This window comes from Chiloscyllium punctatum, chromosome 19 (genome assembly GCF_047496795.1).
Source record: "Chiloscyllium punctatum isolate Juve2018m chromosome 19, sChiPun1.3, whole genome shotgun sequence".
Taxonomy (NCBI): domain Eukaryota; kingdom Metazoa; phylum Chordata; class Chondrichthyes; order Orectolobiformes; family Hemiscylliidae; genus Chiloscyllium; species Chiloscyllium punctatum.
Window position 1 is genome coordinate 90484665 of NC_092757.1, and position 23122 is coordinate 90507786.

A 23122-nucleotide genomic window follows, 5' to 3' on the forward strand; every position below is an offset into this window, starting at 1 on the left:
ATATAAATGAAACCAGGGAAGATCACCTGGTCTATCATCATAAGTCATGGGTCTCCTTGTCACAATGCTGCTCTCATGTATTTTATGCTATCATAGTAACTACAATTCAAAAAGTACAAGTTTTAGCACTGAAGACTTTGAGACGCCCTGAGGTCATGAAAGAAGTTAGAAAAATGTACGTTCCTTCTAGGATAATTGCTTGAAATTAAACTGCTGTCACACCAAGAAATATTGTATGACAAGGGAAAACCTAGAAAAATCTGTTCACATAGATAAATGTGGAAGCATTAGGTATCTTGCTTCAAACCATGTACGTAGGATGTACAATGGACCATTGGGTGACAGGTGACATATGGCTAGCTATGGTACAAGACATTTCACCTGGGGTCCAATCCCAAGAACTCAACCATTTAGGAGATGAGGGCAGGATTAAAATATTAAAATGAATATATTCTGCAATAGAATTTTTAAAATGAACACAGAAACAAATGCCTCCGAAAATCTTTTTTGTAACTTGCCAACAAACTTGGTTCAGCAAGTTTTGTACAGACCTGGTGAATATTAAAAGTCTCACTCACTCTGTATTTCTCTTTTTTAAGTGAGACTTTTCCAGTTATTCTCACTTGGGAGGAAAAAATAACAATTTTGCTCATTTCAGTGGTTTTTGTAGCCTACTCACTAATTATAAACCCATTTTAGTGCACTTCATGGTGTTCCCAACTGCTGATGAATAAGCAGATCTCTGTTCAGTCCAGTAGGTTCCCAACCTTGTCTTGCCTTTGTAACATTTTGCTACTGGCAATAGTGTCAACTTGATACATAAGAAAGTTACAGGAGAATTCAATACTAGGTAGAAAGAGCGAACACCAAAGTAAATCACAATAAATCACACTTACATAACATAAACTGACAAATTGTCCAAAATTACAGGGCGAAAGTGAGGACTGCAGATACTGGAGATTAGACTTGAGAATGTGGTGCTGGAAAAGCACAGCAGGTCGGGCAGTATCCGAGGAGCAGGAAAATCAATGTTTCGGCCAAAAGGCCTTTTGATTCCACCACCATTTCAGACAGTGATTCCCAGATCACAATAACTTGCTGCATATAAAATGTTCTCTTCATCTCTTCCCCTGCTTCCTCAGAAAATTACTTTAAATATGCATATTCTAGTAACCATCCCTCCTTCCATTAGAGTTCCTCTCTATCTACTCTATCAGAGTCCTTCAGACTTTTCAACATTTCCATTCAGGTTTCTCAGCTCCTCTAGTCTCCATGGGGGTAACCTGTGCCAGTGTCAATACAGTGATCAGCCAACAGGATCAAACAAATTTTTGTATTAAGTAAAACTGCAGCTGCATTATGCAAATATACAGCACATGTATATAAACATTTTACAGTCCCAATTTTCCTGTTAAAAATAGCAAATAGGGAAGATAGCTTTCCCAAACAGCTGTAAAAATATTTTCAAGGTAACTCCCTAAAATCTCACCTAAAGTATTGAAAATCTTGTCTTGAAGTTACAAAATTCCATTGTACCATCAATTTGGCATTGATATAATGTGACCCCTCTTATACTAGACTATGGACAAGCGGCATGTTATGGATTAGATCACCTAGAGACCCTTCTGTTCTACCTGTAAATTCCTAATGCAATGGGGAAAGGCCATTGTCTAAGGTCCTCCTCCCAAAGTCCACCAAAAGGCTGGAACCCATGTAGAGTCTCTTGAGATGTATGCTCTACAGAATTTTTGATATGATACATAAATGTACATTACAAAGATAACATCAAATGATGTGTCACTAAGCATCTCCTGTACGATGTTGCAAAACAATAATTTGCATTGCATTTTATGTAAATTTTAATTTGTATGTGATGTACCTTTTTACAAATGTTACAAGTAAGGTATATGTTTTGAAAAAATTCTGATGTTTGGAAACTCTGCCTTCTTTCTCTGATTCCACAGATGGTTGAATAATGTTAAACCCTCCGTTGGCCAAAGAGTACCTGAGTATGAGCTGCCTCCACACCTTATCCCACATGGAGGCCATTTGGATTCACTATAGTGGATGATCTCACTCACTACTGGTAACATATTGGTCTACACAATTTATCAAACCCATTCATAACCTTGAGGATATCTAATAAGTCTTGGTCTTCTTTCTTTCTAAAAAATGATCCCCAGTTGTGAAATCTTTCTATATAGCTATAACCTTCTCATTTCCATAAAGATTCTAGTATGTCTGTATGCATCTTCTCTGGTGTTTTATATCTTTATAATATGAAGTCAAGAATTTGTCACGTTACTCCACAGTGGGATTGAACCAAGTTTTGACATAAATTTAACATATTTTTTAATTCCATCTATCTAGAATTGGAGCCCATTGCTCTATTTCCTTTTGGTGGCCTTATCGACCTGAATGGTTACTTTTAACTGGCTGCAGAGATGCTCCAGTTGGCTTCAGTGCTTCTGGGCTCAAAAGAGGAAACTGGCCCATAACAGTATGCCTCTTCACTATCTGGCAGTGAAAGGTTTCCTTTCTAGAAGCATACGCTTGGAGAGGGTCAGGTGTGAATACAAGTCTTTCTTTTGCCTTCATCATTAAAAGTGCATACTTAGTCCCCTGGATTGGCAGGCAGTATGTCCTGTAACTGTCCCAGAACTTGAAGCAATTAACCTGCTTTATAACAGCAGCTTTGAATTGAGATTTATGATTGGCTCCAGTTTATATTACTATGGAGAATTTGGAAAGAAAACTGACTCAAGCAGAACCGTTGGCGATTCTTCAACCATTTATGAAAACCTTAACTAGCATTCACTGCGGCACTGTGTTCATGGTATACAATTGCAGCACTGATTTTGCCTAGTTGTGTCTATAAAGTTTTAAAGCTCACTCTCAAGTGTTTCCCTAACATTTCCTTAAATTATATTAGAATTACATCTGTACCTGGAACACTCATAAACTCTTCCAAAAAGATTTTCATTTAAACAACATATTTTATGAACTCAGTTCGCCAATGAAGCATTTTTGAAGTGTAGTCATTGCTAGAATATCAGAAGTGGAGCAATTGCATGCAGCAAACTGCCATGAACAACGTGACAATGACCAGATAATTTATTCTAGTGATGTTGAATGAGAGCTAAATATTTTCCAGGGAATTCTGGATAACTCCAATGTTGGGAGAAAGTGAGGATTCCAGTGCTCTTCTTCAAAGTGGTACCATGAGATGTTTCAAATCCACTGACGGTCACCATATAGTTCACCATAGTCCAACCAGACTGAGGTGGTGTAACCTGGGGGTTACCACATCTCAGACAAGGGGAGAGTTGAGACGGAGGGACTTTCATGGTAACCTCAGCTGGGTGTGTGAATTGAACCCAAACTGTTGACACCATTCTGCATTCAAGGAAAGAGAAGGCTTTGTCAAGGCAGATCTCTACCATTACTGTACTGAAAGTTCAGTATCAATTAGGCTCAACTCTGGAAAACAGAATGTGAACCAAATGTCTCTGACTTAGAGATGAAATCTTGCCACCCTGATTTTACCATTGGGATTTTGCCACAGGCGGCTTGTTGCTGGCGGGGTGTCTGCTGCGATTCTACCGCAGGCGGCTTGTTGCTGGCGGGGTGTCTGCTGGGATTCTACCGCAGGCGGCTTGTTGCTGGCGGGGTGTCTGCTGGGATTCTACGCAGGCAGCTTGTTGCTGACGGGTGTCTGCTGGGATTTTACCGCAGGCGGCTTGTTGCTGGCGGGGTGTCTGCTGGGATTCTACCACAGGCGGCGTGTTGCTGGCGGAGTGTCTGCTGGGATTCTACCACAGGTGGCTTGTTTTTGGCGGGATGTCTGCTGGGATTCTACCACAGGCGGCTTGTTGCTGGTGAGGTGTCTGCTGGGATTCTACCGCAGGCAGCTTGTTGCTGGCGGGATGTCCGCAGGGACTTTACCATAGGCAGCTTGTTGCTGGTGGGATATCCACCTGGATTTTATAACAGGTAGCTTGTTGCTGTGAGCGGTGATGAGAGCTGCGGAGGCATGTTGGAAAACCTGAAACATTTACGCCTCTCGTTGGGCCTTGAATTCTGTAAAGCAGTGCCTTTGGGACAGATGGACTTTCCACATCCAATCCGAGCAGTTTCCTGTGATTTTACTGTCTCCATATTTCACATTTTTCCTCTTGCTTCTCCTGGTCTATCTTGAAACTAACCACTTGTTTTCACTGGACTGGTTTGAGAGAGTCGACTGTCCTGTTCCTTGGATGCTGCCTGACTGGCTGTGCTTTTCTAGCACCAAACTTTTGACTCTGATCCCCAGCATCTGCAGTCCTCACTTTCTCCTCCCTAGAGGAACATGTTGGGCCTGGTACTGTCAGTGCTGTTTATAGAATAGCCATCAGGAACAGGAGTCCTGCAGTATTTTACCTTCCCTCAAAATCCAAGGCTGCTGTGGCCAATTGTTGCTCCTTTACCCTGGCCTAGACTGAGGTCCACCTATAGCACATATTCCTCCCAAATACCTTTCTCTTTTTGAGTTCAACATTCCTCAATCTTCACTACTTGCTACAAGCCACTGAGTGTTGTGACTTGGTGAGCATACAACTTCTGCAAGGTGCTGTCCTTCAGAATGTTTAAACTGTGGCTATATCTGCCTTCTTAAGTGGATATAAACCATCCCATAAAACTAAAACAGAAATTGCCGGAGAAACTCAGCAGGTCTGGCAGCAGCTATTGAGAGAAACTGGAGTTAATGCTTGGAGTCCAGTGACCCTTCTTCAGAGCTGCTGAGTTTCTCCAGTAATTTCTGTTTTTGTTTCAGATTTTTGGCACCTTCAGTTCCTTGTGTTAAATTATCCCATAAAACTATTTGACAAACAGCAGAGGAGTTTGCCTGTAATTCTGCCATTATACATTCTTGAATTAACATTAATAAAACAGATTGATCATTTCACTTCATCTCTGTTTTTCACCCTGCTGCACGCAAGTTCAAATTACTTCATTGGCTGTGAACTGCTTAGAACACACTGAGGTTGTGGAAGGCACTGTACAATGGCAAATGCATTCCTTCTTTGTAGGGGCAGTTTCCTTTGGCTAACAGTTGAAAAACTGGATTTGTGCAAACAGTTGCAAAGTAACAAGTGATATGACCGTTACTGTGAACTTTTCTCTTCTCTTAATGGTAGAAGAATATTATTGGGAAAATATTGCTGGTTAAAAGTTTATTAAAAGGTCAGCTCTCTCAGAAACTCAAGCAGAATTACACTGCAAGTCAGGATTGGGTAGGTGGGGGCGGTGATGCTGGTAGAACTGTAAAATTTTGTGAACACTCATTCAGAGTGAGTGTGCTGAACAGGCTGGGGCTGTTTTCCCTGGAGCGTCGGAGACTGAGGGATGACGTTAGAGAGGTTTATAAAATCATGAGGGGCATGGATAGGATAAATAGACAAAGTCTTTTCCCTGGGGTGGGGGAGTTCAGAACTAGAGGTTTAGGGTGAGAGGGGAAAGATATAAAAGAGACCTAAGGGGCAACTTTTTCACACTGAGGGTGGTTATACATATGGAATGAGCTGCCAGAGGAAGTGGTGCAGGCTAGTACAATTGCAACGTTTAAAAAGCATTTGGATGGGTATATGGATAGGAAGAGGGATATGGGCCGGGTGCTGGCAGGTTGGACTAGATTAGGTTGAGATATCTGGTCGGCATGGACAGGTTGGACCGAAGGGTCTGTTTCCATGTTATACATTTCTATGACGCTATGACTCTAATTATATGAAGAAACCACAAGGTTTTGAAGTAAAAGTTTTAAGTTTGAGCATAGCAAAATCTGATTCTATCAGAGAGAATTCAGATGTGTTGTACTGAAAATGTCACTGTATTAGCAAACTAATTTAACAATACAACCTTGTTAAGTAATGGAAATATTACATGCAGATTTATCATAAAATGTCAATGTTTGTTTGAAAAAGTTGTATAAATGGATCAATTATAGGATTGAGTAATGGTGAAATGTAGACATATAATTTATCCATGGATTAACATCATTAAATGTGGTAGAATCCAAAGCATTTCAAAACCATTAATCCTCAAATAGGACATTCCAAACTAGGACAATCAGTTTTAATGATTTTATAGTTTCATCTTACCATCATTACTGATTTTGATTTTTCAGTTGTTTTCATAGGTATGCAAGGATTTTCTGAATATATTCCTTTCTATCTTTCATTTTTTTCTATAATTTACTTTCATTTTTATACATTCTCACGTGACTTTTCTTGATAGTTTTCAATTCTGGTACCTTGTGCATTTTCACTTTCCGTTCTGGTTGTAGCCATTGAATTCCACAAAGCAGGAGGAGAAAACTTGATTTCATGATTTTGAATCACAGGAAAAACATTAAACAAAAGCATACAAATATGGATTTCCCCTTGTAACAATGGTATCGTATTGTTATTGAAATTCATGGCAAATACTTTGCTAGTTTGTGGCAGTTATATGTATCTAACTGTTTTTGTACCTATACACTTACATAAATGCTTCATCTATCAGACAGGGATATATAGTTGCACAGTAGAACTTTGCAAAGCAGAAGGTTATTCCACCCATTGTGAGTAGCGGAACTACGGTATTGTTTCGTTAATTCTGTTTAAATTTGTTTAGAAACTTCAGATTAAGTATAATGCTATATTTCCAGCATTTCATTCTTTGAAAATAAAAGCTAATGGAAAACAGCATTTGTAGACTTTTTTTCCATATCCAGTATTGAAGTTGTTTCTATGCAAAACTTAGCTTTGGAAAAGGAGTCATATTTGTGGTTAGCTGTTTATTATGCACGTTACCCAATGTCATTGGGAAGGACAATGAGGAAGATGTAGAATAGGTGACCACATGCTTCATATTCTGCCAAAGTTGTAAGTTCCAATAAGTATCTTGATAACTTGTTGAAAGTAAAAATAATTTATATTTCTCTAGTTCATTATCTCAGGTCGTTCCAAAACACTTTTACAGCAAATTATGATCTTCGGAGGTATTGTCACAGTGGAACTGTGTTGGCTAGACTGTTTAGGTAATATTGACTATTCACCATATATTATTTCAGTAATGTCTCATTATAAGCAGTCACTAATTATTCAGTGCTAAAAAATATCAGGAGAAAAATATGCATCCATGACTCACGAGAAAATCATGTTCTTGAAGAAGCAAAAAGGGTTCCATTTATTTAAAGTATTTTACAACCTGAAGATGTCCCAAGATATTGCATAGACAATGAAATATGTCAGAAAATGTGTACTGCCTTTTATAGTATTTATTTAGGTTATTGATGGTGCTAGTTGCCATTTACTTTTTAGGATTTATTCAAACTACACGTTTGGAATTCATACTCTGTGTCGACACTAAACATGGAAAGTGAATCAGAGACCCAAGCAGCCAGAAGTTAAGCAAACTAAACAGGGTTCTGGACTGGCTCAAATCTGAACTATAAATACTTTTTAGACAAGTAACCACAGTGTAAGTAGGACACTCAGATACTACACAAAATCCCTCAAAGAACCTGGCATCAGCGAGAAGGCAAGAAACTATTTGCATAATGTTGCACACAGAGGCAGCAATTATTTTGTGACTTCCAGTTTATGGGAGGATAGAAGTAAGACAAAATACAATAAAGAAAAAGCAAAGCTGAAAATTTCAGCAGAAAAAGTTTGGTTTGATGAGCTATTTCCAAGTATGTTGCAACAATTGAACATAGCTTTAGTGATACCACACCTGAAGCATTGTGCCCAATTTGGTCTACTTATCTAGGAATGGTTCACTATATTGATTCCTAGGGTGAGTTGACTTATTTTGACTTATTTTGATACATTGAGTAGAACGTGCCATTACTTATCAAAATATTATTTATAGTTTTAGCCTAAGGAACATATTTGAAGAAAATGCTTGCATTCTTGTAGTGTCTATCACAACTGCAAGACATCCCAGAGTGCATTACAACCAATGAAGTACTTTTGATGTGTGGTCACTGTTATGAAGTAGTAAGCATTGTAGTCAATTTGCACACAATAAAATCCCACAAAACAGTGTGATAAATGTTATCACAGGTTATCAGTTTATCTAATTTAGATGTGTTGATCAAGATGAAATATTAGCATTTAACCTAAATAAAACCTAATGAAAGTTGTTGGAAATAATTTTCTATAAAATAATCTCTCTTTCCATGAATTAACATTATATTTTTGCATATAATAATGATGATTTAAAAGTTAGACATAATCCTACAACTAATAAGCATATATTTGTGTTTGAACTCAAAATCTACTAGTTTCAGATTTTTCAGAATGAATAGACCTTTCATATACATATATTAATAGTAACTTTTAGCAAGTCATCCTTAAACGTACATAACAAAAGAAATATCATCTACTGTGCTTACCTTATGTTTATGGTCTTATAGTATGGGAACTGACTTCTGACTTATTTTTGAAGATATAAATGCCAATAAAAGGTCATTCACCTTTGGAAAACATTTAAAGCTATTGACAAACAGGCAAAATAAGCTGATATCCCAGAATATAATGAGTGATTTAATGTATATAAGACAAATATAGTGTATTGAATATTATACTATTCTCTGAACAAAGCTGAACCATTCGCATTAGCTCAAGGCCTTTCACGATCAGTCACCCCCAACCTTTCACAGTCAACATTAACAGATAACATCTCTCTTACGTTACCCTGGTTGCAAAGTTTTTACATATTGTAATAGCTTATTTATAACTGTAATATAACATTGTATACAAGGTTCCTTCAAGTCTTTGATTACCAAAGGTCAATTCTATTTCAAATAACTCATACTCCCTTAGTTAGTTGTGGGATCTCACTTACAGGAAGAATCACCAACTCATTCCAAACTTGAGGATCCCTGTGTCAGGAATTTCAAATATATATTAACTTCTATTAAGACTCCTATGTTGATTTTATATCAGTCTCGTTTAACTAAATGCAGGTGGAGAGCATTAATTAGCTTTCCCTTGAATGTATAGAGTGAGAATGAGAGAAAAGGTTAACTGACAGAACAACAGTGTCCCAACCTCTGGGCCAAAAGGTCTGGATTCAGTGCCACATTCAATAGAAGTGTGTCATAACATGTCCAAAAAGGTTGATTTTATATATTTTTACAGAGAGAGAGAGAAAGAGGCTAAAATGGGGATGCCGATTTCAGAGGTATATGTTTTTAGTAAGTACATATCAGACTGCATAAAGATTGATTCCAGAGCCAGCCTTCACTAACTGGATTTCTGTATTATAACTTACTGACTCAATGTTCCACCTCATAATAACAGCTTTGTACTTTTAATTAATTTGAACTATTAATTTTTGCAAAGTAATTATAACTTTGAAGTGATAAAGCAGACATGGTCAAGACATTCAGAAACAAAATGGAATCATTCCTGCTTTAACTACTACTCAAAAAGTATTGGCTGAGCAATTAGGCTGGAACAAGTTCCCTGAACCAGGATCCAGGTATCAGGTTGAATGAAATGGAATGAATGGCTTTCTTTTTTACATTGCTTCATGTTTAAATGCTAAAAATTAAAAATTTAACAGTTTTTTTTGTTTCTTTAACAATTTTAAAGTAAGTGATTTTGGAAAAGCCCATAACATCATGATCTGTGGTTCTTAACAATATAAGTGCAAGTTTCTTCTCATTGATAAACACATCATTTGTATTATTTGTGTCATAGATTTAATTGGTCAACTACAACTCTTCATTCATATGTCCTTTTCAGACATATCTTCCCAAAATAACTAATGAATTGTAGTCACTAAAGCCAAATAGCTATCTGATAGTCATCAGAACCCAATTGAGAATCACAGAAAAGCTTCTTCTACTGAAAAGTGGTTAAAGGTGCAACTTGTTAGTAGTAGTAGTTCAGGTAACAAACAGATACTTTTAAGGAAAAGTTAGATCTGCACATGAGAGGTAAAGGAAAAGAACAACATGTTGATAGCATTCGATGATTTAGCATGGGAGGAGGCTGACATGGATACAAATGCTGTCAATAACCATTTGGGGTGATTGACCTGCTTTGTTGCTATAAATTCTATGTAACCCTTTATAATATGTAAAATGAATAGATTTTCGAACAATCACTAGAATCCTGATTAAAGTCTGATTGTTTAACACTGCATTTGTCAATGGATCATGTTGCTTCAAAGCTTACACTTTCTGAACTCAAAAGTAAAGAATCTTTTTAACAGTTGAAGAGGCTTACTGATCTTATTTGCACATGTATGTGTGTATATGTATTTGTTTTGCCAAAATTAGAATTGAATAATCCCACAGACTTTCACAAATGCTCTTATGAAACTTGAACCAGGTTCTGGAATTGACTGCAATGTTGTGTGATTCTAAACTTTATTATATCATTGTGCCATTGTTTTTAATAGCTGCTCTGTTTTCTATCCAAATCCATCCTTCCCTGCTTTTCTGCAGTCTGGAAGACTCTGTAACTGCATGCATGGGTGCTGACATGTGAAAAAGGCAATGTGATAGAAGACAAACGAGGACATGACATCTCTCGTGAAGATATGAATTTGGAAGTTATATTTCAAATTGGCTGTAGTGAATCTTTACAGATTTATATTTAAAACTCCTTCAGTAATTATACCTAGACCAATTGCTTCTTAGTCACAAAATAAGTCAAATGTTGTTTTTATTACATGGCATTTCAAAAGTTTTATCAATATTTTGCAAATTGATTTCTGTAATTTTATGTTTTTTTCCATGTCAACTAAAAGTTAGTGCCCTTGCCAACACATACAAAGGGTCTGCTATTCCGTATAATCAGACATACTGGTTTATGGTGAGTGACTGTGTCAAATTCCATTTTTATTACATGCCATGCCTGGATATTTACCAGTGTTTTGGGGATTACATTCTGGAATTCTGTCTTTTTTTTTGTAAGAGCTACAAACAGTGGCATTGGTTATGCTAGTTTAATGTTGATCATCTTTCTTTCCATTCCTCTTTTAGAAATTGAGAAGGTAATAGATTTCTGATGAGTATAAACTACCCCTGCTTCTCCTAAAAAAAGTAAAAGGTTAGGAATAAATCAAAGATTTGTGATAAGCCATTTCCAGGTAATAGTTTTCAGACTTCATGGACAATCACATCATTTTCTAAATACACAATCCATAGTTCCTTTGATTTTTCTTTTCCTTTGAACAAATGTTCAAAATAGAAGCAAATCCAAACCCACATCCCACAATAATAGCCCTGTTGGCACTCACATTACCTCCAGCTGCACTAGAATCAAACCACAAGGAATCTAGTGCAACAGCAAACTCATCTAGTTAAGTTCCTGGTCTAATCAACTTTCCTTATCTAATGAAAGTTGCAAGAGAAAATTAATAATCTATGAAATGGTAATGATTGTTGCTCAGGAATTATCGCATTTCTCATAAGTTGTCTTACTTGGTGATCAAAATCATACATTGTAGCTCTCCTGAGCATTCTCTTAGTCACTAAGTCACTTTTCTCCTTAATGAGGTTATTCATACTGTAAAGTATTTTCAGCTTTGCACCAGTGCACAGTCTTCAATATAGCTCAATGAGGTTTCTCAAACCTTTGTCAGGTTAGCAATAAAAAACCATCTGAAGGATGTAGTTTCACTTCATTCTGGCTTCAGACCACTGCAGTCAATGCAAAGCAAATTTTAAAGACATGGATGGCCAAACTGAACTCAGTGGTCTACTCAACCCTTATACATTGCTATATTACTATTTAAGAATTTTCTGGGTGGTCCTTTAGACTCCCAAGAAAATTTTTAAACATTTTTTTCAATGTTAGCAAGATGCCAACAGTTTGTTTATTAAGATTTAGATTTTGAAAGTAGAATGAATAGTAGTGTTGAAAAGGGAGTTGGATACATACGTGAAAATGAAAGCTTGAAAGGATTAATTGGGCAGTTATTTTTTAAAATGTCACCATTATAATAAACTCATTCTGTGCTATAAGATGCTATAATTGCTGATATGTACTCCAACTAACTTAGGCTTAATTCTACCACACCACTAGGCAGGTACCCACTGATACCTGTAGTATCTCTCTTTTTACAATTAATTGTCATTTAGTAAATATGTAAATTATGGTATGTTAAAAGTAGGCAGATAAGGCAGAAACATAGCATATCAATAAAAAACTGGGAATTAAACAAAGAGTGACTTCCATTGGTTTAAGGTAATTGTAATGCCATAAGACATTGAGACAGAATATACATCATATGCAAAGTTTTTAAAATGCCGAGAAATTAGAACAAAAACAGAAAGAGCTGGAAACATGCTGGAAACATCTAGACAAAAACAACAACAGCTGTACAGATACTGACTGACCAGTTGTGTATCTCCAGATTTTTTTCATTATGTTTCAGATTCCCATTTCTGTTTTTTAGTTATGATGAATAAGTTCAATGTATAGTTATTTTCCATGGAAGTTATACTTATAACCCCAATTATCATAAACCTGCTGAACATTTCAATTAAAAGGATGTATATATTGCAATGTTAGTATGATTGTTGTTATTCAGGTTAGCAATAAAAAACCATCTGAAGGATGTAGTTTCACTTCATTCTGGCTTCAGACCACTGCAGTCACTACCACCTAAAAGGATAATGGGGCACCCGCATTGTATCTCCACCATCGGCAAGTCGTCTTCCACGTCACTCGCCTTCCCAACGTCACCCTCCCTTCATTGTCGCTGGGTCAGAATCATGGAACTTTCTTCCTAACAACACCGAGGGTGACCCTACGCTTCGTGCACTCCAACACTTGAAGAAAGAAGCTTACTATCGCCTCAAGGGCTATGAGTATGAGCAATAAATGGCAGCAATTCCCATTTCCTACGAAGGAATAAAAAGAGGAGCAAAAATGTGTGCCAAAGACTTCAACCCTGAAAGTGAGCACGAAGACACAGCATGATGGAAGTCGCAGCTCATGTGATGAAACCTTCAGAAGCATTATCTATCTTTGTTGGCAATAATAGTGATGTTAAATATTGGCCTCACCTCGCTCGAATACGATGCCTTGCGAATTTGGAGGTTCTTGTGACTTTAACCTTGCGCACTGTGGGTATACTTATAAATGTGGCCAGCTCCCTCTTGCCCCTCCTCCACCTTAGACCTCCTGGTTGATTTTAATACGCGCAGTTAATTGAAATGTTTGGACAGTGTTGCCTGCGCACTGTAAACATTGAAATGGTTTATTGGTTTGAGGAGTTCTACATATGCGTCTAATCAGTGTATGTTAAAGGAATAGCTTCACGGAGGAGATAAACAACAGAAACAGGGTCTGACTGCGCATCCTCCATCCAGGTAAATGCCTGGCAACAACCCATACTCTGCGCTGTTTGCTAGAAACTCATACAAGGGATTGGCTCAACATTGGCAAGTGATACAAATGCATCTTAAAGGTGAAAAATAAAGTAGTGCTCTTTCAAATACAAGACGCTGTCTAAACTAGATAAAAAATGAAAACCCCTATTGCCTAATTAATTAAAAATAAATGTGAACAAAGCAGCACAAATGTTATTTCGCTTGACCATCGCTGGACCTCAACAAATATGAATAGGATTCGAGTTTATATCTAACACACCCTGTATTGAGGGAAAGGGCTCGTCAATTGGAACTTGACTTGTAACCAAACATCTCCCCGGTTTAGATCGAGGCACCAGAAATTCTGAATGATAACCAGCTTTTTTGTCTAGCATAAGGACTTTGTTGCAATTTAAGAAAGAAAAGGTGATGTTTTGATGTGTGGCGGAAAGGAGAGAATGATTTGACTTTGCTTCCCCTCCAGTTTTGTTATTTTGCTGGCGAGAACTCGCTGTAACTCATCCTGCAGAAAGACTGAAGCAGTCACAACTAGAAATGTTTCCTTCACCACTAGATATTGAAGATGACCGGTTCAGCTTTGAACTGGCTGAATGACATAACCTTGCCGATCGTGGTGGATCTGTAAAGAATGCTGAGTGATTTCAGATCTACTGTGTTGCATGCATTTAGAATAAGCTTAATCGTCGCAAGGATGCGCCTTTAAATATTTAAATTTCTATCTGCTGGAGGTGAGCATCTGTATAAACGCAATATTCGTTTGAAATTGAACTGGAGAAATATTTAAAAACGGTGTAAGGACCGTGGGCAATGGAACTCAAGCAACCAACTGCTGGTGAGGTACTAACGACGGAATAGATTGCACAGGCCGAATGGCCTCTTTCTGATCGATTAGGCAAGTTTGAATAGCTCCAAAAAAGATTTAAATTATTAAAGCATTTTTTTAAACATAGAGTTCTAAGTGGGGGTGTATTTCCACCATGTAAGGTAGATGCAGCCCAGGGTACCTGCTATAGAAACAGGAGGTGGTCGTTCAACCCTGAACCTGTTCCGCCAATTATTCCGGACTGATGCAGATTTTAATTCGATCCACCCGCCCTTCTTCCGCCTCCTTTGATATTTTTGCTTAACAATAATCTATCGGTCTTAATTTTCTTTAAAAAGCTTCAATATAATTATGTGTGTGGGGGTGGGAGGAGAGGACATGCGTTATATCGTGAACACATGATTCAGCTTCCCCACCGACCCACATTGATAAGGCTCAATATTTCAGTTCATTTGGTCCAATGCCGATGGAGTTCGCCTGATGCGTGTTTTCATGTGTTTCGGTTAGGCCAAGCGCTGAGTATTTGCTTTATTGACAAGTAGAGTGCAATTTTCCAGTAGGAATTTATTGTTTTTTTTAGTTTGTGCAAAAAAGCCATCGCCGGTATCCTTATGTTAAAGTTAACGTTGTGACAGCAAAAATGGCGCATGTTTTCAAGCATGCAAAATCCCTCGCGGAGTCAGCCGCCTAAATTTTCTTCCAAACAACATAAATAGGTTGGATTCCAAGGCCTCTGTGACAGTGTTTGAAGCTTTTTGCCAACGTCCTACAGGAAATTGATTCAAACTCGGCCGAGAACAAAATAAACACATCGATGAATCATAGACAGCGGCCAGGGATGACTCAAAATACACAGATGATATCGACAGCGAACAGGTTTGTAGTGGTCCAGTCTATCTATGGCGGCCTATGCTATAGTTGAGTGTCACGCAGTCTTACCTCCATCAGTATAACCCTCGATTGTTTTCTCTCTGAAGTGTTTATCTGGGCTTCCGATTAAATAAATCTCTATCCGCCCCAATGAACCCCTGTCATAGCCATTTCCAGATTTTCTTTATCTGAGTAAAGACTTATTTTTTTCTGAATTTTCCAATTGAATTCTTGGTGACGATCTCCAAATGATGGCCAATCTAGAGCATTGATTAATCTATTCACGTCACTTTGTTTCCCTGATTTAACTTCCAAACAACTCTGAAAAGGTTCTGTCAAACTCACAGCAAAGTATTTGGTTCAAGGAGGTTTCTGTAATTGTCCCAATGGCGGTTAGTGTTGTTCTCCATCTATCCTTTAAGGCAAACTGGCACATTTTATTTAGTGCAGGCAATCGATTAGAAATTGCCTTGAATGAATTTATCAGATTGCCTTCGTTGCAAAAAAAAGGCCTTTATTCTTCCCTTCCCGCCTTCTTCCCCACCCCACCCTCCTTTTGCATCTTATCATCTCCACCTTTTGTATTATGGCTGTTCTCTCGGTACTTAGGGGCTCTCATCAGAATACAACGCAGCAATGTTGCTAAAAATATATATTGCAATTGCTGCTTGTTTTGTCTGTACAGCTTTTATTCCACTCTAAATTGAAGACGAGCTGCGTAAATAGGGCGGAGTACAGCAAACCTGTGCCTTAGAATTATTAACAATCCCGTAACCCTGAGCGGATGTTATACTTTGAACACGTTAATGAGATTGTTCACGACAGTGAGGGACCAGAGAGATCCCTGCAACTTGAGCACACTGAAGTTTCACGAGGCTACAGAATATTAGAACCTGGATGGAAAGTTTCGAACTGCAAAAATCAAGAAAAAGCGAAAGCAGAAGACAATTTAATGCACCCAAGCAAAATAATTAGCAGCTGCGCAGTGGGAAAAGTCATGAAAAGATTCGAGTCGACAAATCTCTCCCCTTTGATTGTTCTGTTTAGTATTTGTTTATGAAATAGCGGTGTGCTTTTGTGGCCTGGTGCTTTACATTGAAAAGTCTTGATGCTATAGTCACTGATGTAAAAATGTAACAGTGGAGTTGAGAATTGGAACAGTCTTGCCAGTTAACCGTGTGTTGATGGCAACTAAACCTAGGTACTTTATAGAAAAATAGTGAAGTGGCAGTGAATAGGGAAGGTACTTAACATAGGAGTATACTAGAACTATGTTTAAAACGGGTTTAATAAATAAATGCGTGGCGAAAGGATGTTTACACGGTCATCACAATTTTGAAGTTTTAATATTTACATTTAAACGAAAGGATTAATTTAACAGAATTTGCAAATAAAACTGACGCGCGCTTATGAATGGTTTCAGTCCCGCCTTTTAAATTCCAAATTTATTTTGTAATTGTCCTCACCCAAGGAAATCATTGCAAGCTTTGTTTTTGTTTCGGTTGTTCCAGATTCGACACATTTTCAACAACAGATCCGTTATCGTCCTAACCTTGGCGTTTCGTTAAGGTGAACGGAGTATTGTGTTAGCTGGTTTATCTCCTCCGGGGTGCGGGTGTTATGTGAAGTCGGGAGCCCATTTTGAACCTGTGTTTGCAGTGTGACGGCACGGCTTCGCCACCCGAACCGGGAAGCGAGCAAAGGGAGACAAGGCGTGTGCCCTATCTGATGTGTCTCTACTTCTCTCCATTGTATTAAGTTGCTGTGGTCCAACTCTGGGCGGCTCTATAATTCCAGGGCTATTACAGAAACAAGGGCTGATTTAACCTTACATCTGTCTTTTAGACTGTTAATAATAGAAATTGTGTAGTTTAGAAAGGAACTCGTTCGGAATTGGCTTCAATGTTCAAACTTAAACATTCAGATAAATTGTTCCTCCTGGGTGAGGGAGTGGGGTAGAGATGGATATATTAAAAAGTCGTTTTAAAGTTTAATTGCAATTTAAAGATTTGGCTTCGTACCTTCAGTGGTATGACAGAAAAAAACCCGATAGTGACAACTTTGTCTCCCAGTAGCTGTTTTTACAAAGACTTGCATTTCGATTATAACCGGTTAGAAAGAATCACCTCCCTGTAACATGGCAGAAAGTTTTACTTTCGATGTCGCGGGGTGCACGTCATCTCAATAATTTACCACAATTCAATTTCTGTCAAATTTCTGTGCCACGTTTAGTCAGCAATAATTTAAACTTGCAACCTTCAACTAACAACTGGAATGTTTCTGATGGCGCAAGTCAATGACGGCAATGATTTATACCTCCATGAGCTCCCAGTCTCAGAGAATAAATGTCTAACCCGAGAGATGTCGAGCTCCCAGGTTCAGATTCGCTGTCAAACGCTCGTTTGTTTTAAAACAACAGATATTGAGCCTAAGAAAAACAGCCTTCTTTTGGCGATTGCAGACTGCCCGTATGTCGATACTGGACACCGAGACAGAGAGACATTTATTAAATACTCTGTACAGACGAGTTCATTGCTGGTCGCAAGGACCGTTCATACTTTCACAGCCCAAAACTTTCGAATCCCACTCTCCCCACTCCGAGGCATTAAATACACCAGTTCTGTGCAAAATTGGCTGAAATATCCCATAATAATCACCACTACTGCGTGTGTAACAAATACAAAACTCGAAATATCTTAGCGTCAGTCTGTGTTAGATTGTCTGTATAAACACTTTGCCAGAGGATTAACATTTTCTTTTTGCATGTTTAATAATTATGTTCCCTGCTGGATCCCAGCGTGGGTCAGCATATTTACATTTCTGATTCTGTGAGTATTGTATACTCACATAGGTCACATTTCCAGAAATCAGCCAACACTTCCACGTGCCGCCCTTACAGTATGAGAAAAGTGCATCATCAAACTTATCGAAGGGCTAGTGACTGTTACTTTGTTTCTAATGACCGTAGTTACATTAGTACAGAGAATTCAGGTGAGTGTTTTAATTCGACAGAACAGGGAAATAAGGAAGGAAATATGATTCTTACTTTAACATGGGCGAGACCCGCTGTCAATGCAAAGGTACCAAAATATAAAATTATATTCTTACTACTTGACGATTAACTTGAATTAATTTTCAAAGCTACGTAAGTCATACATAAGTTAATCAAGAATTCGAAAGGGCGGGGGGGGGGGTATAGATGCCATGATGGTATTTTGTGAAATTATTTGCTATCTGTTGTACTCTGAGCGCGGGTTAACACTGCATTCTGGCTGACGTTTATCGCGAGGGAACATCCAATTCATTTAAATAGACAGTTATCAACTCAGAGTGGGAAGTTTCTGCAAACAGTCCGATAATTCCTAATGACTGGGCAGAGCAAATCAGGTGTAAACAAGAAGGTAGAAAGGGTCGAATTTCCGATTGGGATAGTTAATCAGGTGTGTGGTGGGAAAGTTAATGTGAAAGTTGAAGGACGGAAGAAAGGAAGGAAACACTTTCACTGCAAGGCCGCAGCGACCAAACAAAGCGTCAATGAGAGAAAACTAAATACTGTGCACTGAAAGGTTACAGCCCGCCCTGGGGTCATGCAGCCGAGAAGAGACAGACATTAGCTTAATCCACTAGCCCGATGTGAAACCGTCTCCTTTTAAGGAGCAGTTATATTTTGCAAACACTGAGGCCTGCTTAGTCTGCCTCACAGTAAAAAAAAACCTACCTTCTCTATGATCACCCTGGAAAAGATCAATAAATGAGTCTTTATTTTAAATTATATCAAATAATAAGACAGTTTCTAGCTTGCCCTGTATTGCAGATTTATATTTTCAGATTTCTCCTGTTTCTCCATGGAGGAACTGTCAACAATGGTAACTTACACAAACTGAACCTGTCTTCTCTCCGGTTCTGTCAGAGAATCCCCATTCGGGGTACAGTATTGCAAAGTACAGATTCCAAACTGCTTGAAGTGGGGGCGGGGGGCCTCAGTGTTTCCACCGGATGAAAATACGACCCTGGATTGAAGGCTCGGGATGTGCAGCGGCGGGCGACCCCGGTAAAAGATATCTCAAATTGTACTCGCTTCTGCAATGATCGCCTCGATTGAGTCGGCTTCTCTTGCCAGATATTCCTGAAGAACTAGGGGTAATGTCTGATCGCTTTCTCTGTCTAGCTGTATAAGTTGCAGCTGAGGATGGTCAGTTGATGCTGGTGCCTGGGAGATCCGGAATGCTGCTGTCTGTCCGGTCCTCTGCTCCCTCCCCGTCCCAGTCCTGGACGTTTGGGGCCTGCTTGCCTCTGTGCTGACGTAGATCCTGTCAATCACGAGCCACCTCAGAGGAGCCTCTGCATACACAGACCCGAGCACCCTCACTTACAGCCTCAGTCTTACAAAACAAAACACTCCAGTGAAGCAGGACAATAATGAACGCTCTCAGACATCCATCAACAAGTCAGCTTCTCAGCTTAGCAGCTCCTGCGATATAATCCAATAGTATTCTGTACTGCGTTAGAACGGAACTGCCCCTCACTTTTCCGGATCAAAACAACCTCAGGCCATCAAAGAGTCTAAAACCCAACAGAAACACACAGGAACAAAAACGGAAATTGCTGGAGAAACTCAAAAGGTCTGACAGTGTCAGCGCGGAGAAAGCAGAATTAACATCTCGGGTCCAGCCATCCTTCTTCAGAACTAGTACTGAGTTTCTCCAGCCGAAATAAAAAACAAACATTGCTGGAGAAACTCAGAACTAGTTCTGGACGAGTTCTAGTTCTAAGAAAGATCACAGGCTCATAGAGACTTACTCCACGGAAATAGATCCTTTTGGTCCAACTCGTCCATGCCGACCAGATGTCCTAAATTAATCTAGCCCGATTTGTTAGCATTCGGCCCGCATCCCTCCAAATCCTTCCTATTTATATACCCATCCAGATGCCTTTTAAATGCTGTAATTGTATCAGCCTCTACCACTTCCTCTGGCAGCTCATTCCATACACGTACCACAAGCTGAGTGAAAAAGTTGCCCCTTAGGTCGCTTTTATATTTCCCCTCTCACCCTAAACCTATGCCCTTTAGTTAAGGACTCCCTACCCTGGGAAAAATACCTTGGCTATTTATCCTATCCGTGCCCCTCATGATCTTATAAACCTCTATGAGGTCACCCCTCAGCTTCCGACTCTCCAGTGAAAATAACCCCAACCTATTCAGGCCCTCCCTATAGCTCAAACCCTCCAACCCCGGCAACATCCTTTTAAATCTTTTTTGCACCCTTTCAAGTTTCACAACATTTTTTTTTCAGATAGCAGGGAGACCAGAATTGAACGCAGTATTCCAAAAATAGATTAGCAAATGTCCTGTACAGCCTCACCATGACCTCCCAACTCCTATACTTGATGCACTGGCCAATAAAGGCAAGCTTGCTAAACATCATCTTCACCGGCCTGTCCACCTGGGTCTCCACTTTCAAGGAGCTATGCACCCAGACCCCAAGGTCTCTTTAAAACCCGAAAGAACTGCGAATGCTGTAAATCAGAATCATAAACAGAAATTGCTAGAAAAGCTCAGCAAGTCTGGCATCATATTTGAAGAGAAATCAGAGTTAACGTTTCGGGCCCGGCGACACTTCCTCAGACTGGTAGCTCTGAGGAAGGGTCACCAGACCCGAAAGGTTAATTCTGATTTTCTTCAAAGATGCTGCCAGACCTGCAGAGTTTCTCCAGTAATTTCTGTTTGTGTTTCAGATTTCCAGCGTCCGCCGTTCTTTGTATTACTTTAGTAACACAATGGACCTTCTTGCAGTCAACATGCTGGATACTACTTTGGGTAACACACACAGAATAACAATGGTTTCAATTTCTTCCCAAATAAATCTGTTAATGAATAAAATCTGTGCTCATTATAATCAGATGATAGTTCATTGCAGTATTTCCAAAGAAACGTCTAGCAAATGTAAACTTTCTGAATTTAGGTCCCCTATTTTTGTAATAATTCGACTTTTTAGATGCCCAGTTAAGCTTTGGCTAATTTTCTGAAATTCCCTAATCTGCCCCTATTTTCAGGCATTCATTCCTTAACAGTTCGCCCAGCATCTGGCCATGACAGGAGAAACAATATTTATGCCGCTAGTAAATCAACCACTCGCCCTGCACCACCCCACCCCCACCCCCTTCACCCCCTTCATCCGTCAAAAAATAAACAACTTGCTATGGTAAATTGAATTGTCATAAGATGGAACTGTTGTATTCCCAAGAAACTTCAACAAAATTATTTGCATGATATTCACATTCCATGGAAAGTTTCATTCACACAGCCAGTACTGTACTCTCATCAAAAACTTGTCACAATATTTAGAGCATTCAAAGTCCTCCTTTTCTTACAGCATTTCACCCTCCAATGAAATACGCCTGTGGCAGTTCATTCCGGCATTCCCCCACATCCCAGAACAACTATCCCAAAGAAAGGGTGGGATTAGTGAGGATTCCAAATGCTGAAAAGTGTGAATCGATTAAGTGTGGAGCTGGAAAAAGCACAGCAGATCAAGCAGCATCTGAGGAGCAGGGAAGTCGACGTTTCAGGTTGGAACCTTTCATCAGTGCCGCTGTGCTTTTTCCAACTCCACACTTCATCGACTCCAAAGAAACTGCATCCAGGTACCTTTGTACTTAAGCTGGCGTCATAACTGGCGATTTTGTAAACCTTTCACTCTACTCATGTGAGTACACGTGACAACAAACCCAATCCTAATTCTGAAGTTTCAAATCCATCACAGAGCAGTAATCCGCCATGTGTAATGCTGTTAAAAATCACGCAACACCAGGTTATAGCCCAACAGGTTTATTCAGAAGCGTTCGCTTTCGGAGCGCTCCAAAAGCTAGTATTTCCAAATAAACTTGTTGGACTATAACCTGATATTGTGTGATTTGTTTTAGCTTTGTACATCCCAATCCAACGCCAGCATCTCCAAATCATGTGTGATACTATCGGCCTACTCTCTGTTCAGCTAATCCTTTTTTTAAAATTCAGTTCACTTGATGAATGAATGAAAGGGCGTCATTGGTCAGGTCACCATTTATTGGCGAAAGTGAGGACTGCAGATGCTGGAGATCAGAGTCAAGATTAGAGCGGTGCTGGAAAAGCACAGCAGGTTAGGCAGCATCCGAGAAGCAGGAAAATCAACGTTTCGGGCGAAAGCCCTTCGTCAAGTTATTGGCCACAAGGCAGCTGAGAGTCAACCACATTGTTGTGGGTCTGGAGTCACCTGTAGGGTAGATTCCCTGAAGGACATTAGTGAACCAGAAGGAGTTTTCCTGACAATCGACTCATATTCATCATTAGATGCTTTAATGCCACTGTTTTTTAAAAATGTATTCACATTCCAACATCTGCCAGGATTGGAACCCGAGACATGGGCGCAATTGCTAATAATTTAGAGATAACACCGCTCGTCCATCACCTCCCTTTTCGCAGCACCTAAGAAACTTTCTGAGTTAAGGAACAACTATGTCCCAGATTCTGGGGCTCGGACACATTCGATCAAATGCCATATGCATCAGTTCATTTAGATGTACAGGTAAATGTGTCGTAAAATGCAGGGCTTGTACAGATTGAAATGTCGTGATGAAATCTTGAATTATAAGCAATATTCAAGATTTGATGTTCACTATTACATTTTTTGTGATTCTTAGTTCAAAAGGCCAGTTCTGGGGAAGTTGATTCGTGGTTCTGCATTCGAATAACAATGAGTCTTTGTAATGGTCCTTTGTGACGGTTCACGGTAGCCTCCATTAATTATGCAGAGTTAAATATATTTTCGACTTCTAGATTAGATCGGAGAAATACTTAGTTTCATTTAATAGGTTGGATAAAATGATTTCAGAATGTCCTATGTTTTGTAAATTAGCCATTTTAGACTTGGAAATGTGTTTCCTATTTTATTGGGGGGTTTTGTACCGACCTTAGTCTAGGACTGGCTAGTTTGAACTCAGAGGCTCCATGTGCTTTCAGTCACTTCAATAATGAGAAAGGCGGAAATCGTTTACCTGCTGAATCAAAA

At 39.1% G+C, this 23122-nt stretch overlaps 1 protein-coding gene across 5 annotated transcripts in view; it reads right to left on the reverse strand.

The window, feature by feature from the left end:
- tbx4 (T-box transcription factor 4) overlaps positions 1-23122 on the reverse strand; it is a 144730-nt gene that overhangs the window by 115749 nt on the left and 5859 nt on the right. For 2 of the 5 annotated variants that reach the window (XM_072590041.1, XM_072590037.1), the window contains exon 1: positions 18950-19426. The exons of 1 other annotated variant lie outside the window; for it this stretch is intronic. The gene's annotated coding sequence lies outside the window, so the exon portion shown is untranslated. Of the gene's footprint in view, positions 1-13054; positions 13086-18949; positions 19427-19874; positions 19915-23122 lie in introns of those variants that run through there. 2 more of the 5 variants (XM_072590039.1, XM_072590040.1) reach the window with 2 other exon arrangements.